Below are 1403 nucleotides of genomic sequence, written 5' to 3' on the forward strand. Positions count from 1 at the left end.
CGGGGGAGGGCGGCGGGATCCCCACCGAGCCCCTCCGGCTGCGCCACGTCGCCCATGGTCTCTCCAGCGAGGTGTTTCATCAGCCCCAGGTGCACTCGCTCTGCTCCTGCCACGTCCCCACACAGGGAGCCCCCAAATCCTCCTGGCATGAGATGCTGGGGCTTGCCATGGCCTGGGGAAATCACCGAGCAATGTGCGATAAAAAAAAGCAAGCCCGGGCTGGTTTTGGGGGACAAACCTGGCTGGACGTGGCCCCCGCGGAGGGGGTCCAGCATGGCCACCTCCCAAGTGCAAGGCCATGGGTGCAGGAGCTGCCCTTGCCCTAGGGCAGGGTTTAGGGACTGGAGCAGAGCTTTGCCCTCCAGGGCTGGGGGGTGTTTTGGGGCAAGAGCTCCCATGGCCCCACACCCCTCTTGCCTCCATCCCCGCATGCCTCCCTCTGGTCTCAGCCGTGGGTCCCCTCCAAGCCCAAAGTGTCTCAACCAGTAGGGTTTATTAAACTGCCTTGCAAAGCCTGCGCCTACAAGCCTCAGCCTGGGAGTGCAGCTCTTGCCAAGCCCCTACCTCGCCAAGCCCCTACCCCGCTGCGGGACCCGCCGCCTCTCTCTGCAGCTAATTAAAGCCTTCCTGAAGCATCTCATTTACTAAATTAGATCCCCCTTGTTTTAAAATTAATGGCGAACCGGGAAAACAAAAAAATAAATGACTTTAAAATTGCAGCACAGGAGACAGCAGAGTGAGAGCGAGAGCTGCAGCTGGGGAGAGGCGTGGGTTTTGGTTTCACTCAGCATTATTTGCTCACCAGAAAAACACACCAAGGGCAGGTGCGGGAGCAGGACGGGCCTTTTCTTCCCAGGCACCGCTTCCCTCCCCTCTGGGGGCTGGATCAGGCCCTGCATCCCAGTGTGATTCCCAGTGGCACCTCTCCAGCCCCATTGAAGGGCTTGTTATGGGTGAAACAGCGGCTGGAAATTCGCCGTGCTGTGGGCGGCAGGGGAGTATGGGGGCCCTGGGGGAGCCAGGGCCACTGATCTATAATTCAGCAGTTTTTTTCCTTGCCAGTTGTTGCTTAGGGAAAGGGTTTAGCAAAATCTTTTAATCAATAATTAATAAGGTTTCCTGCCCCCAGAGTCGGAGACACGGCTGTGCTCTGCTCGCCCAGACCCGAGCCGAAGTGAGAGCCCGGCTTGTGGCCCGGCAGGACCTACCCCAAACTGAGCCCGTGAAAAGCTTGGTTCAGTGTCCTGTAACCGAGGGACAGAGTTTACCCGTGGGACGTCGAGATGGATTTCAAGCCCCACAGAAGTGTTGCCCTGCTGCCCCCCTCCCCACCAGCCGCCCCCCCCCAAATGTGGTGTTTAGCAGGGTAAAACCTGGCAGCATGGCTGGGACGGGGGATGCTG

The sequence above is a fragment of the Pygoscelis adeliae genome, unplaced genomic scaffold (genome assembly GCF_000699105.1).
Source record: "Pygoscelis adeliae isolate BGI_AS28 unplaced genomic scaffold, ASM69910v1 Scaffold358, whole genome shotgun sequence".
Taxonomy (NCBI): Eukaryota; Metazoa; Chordata; class Aves; order Sphenisciformes; family Spheniscidae; genus Pygoscelis; species Pygoscelis adeliae.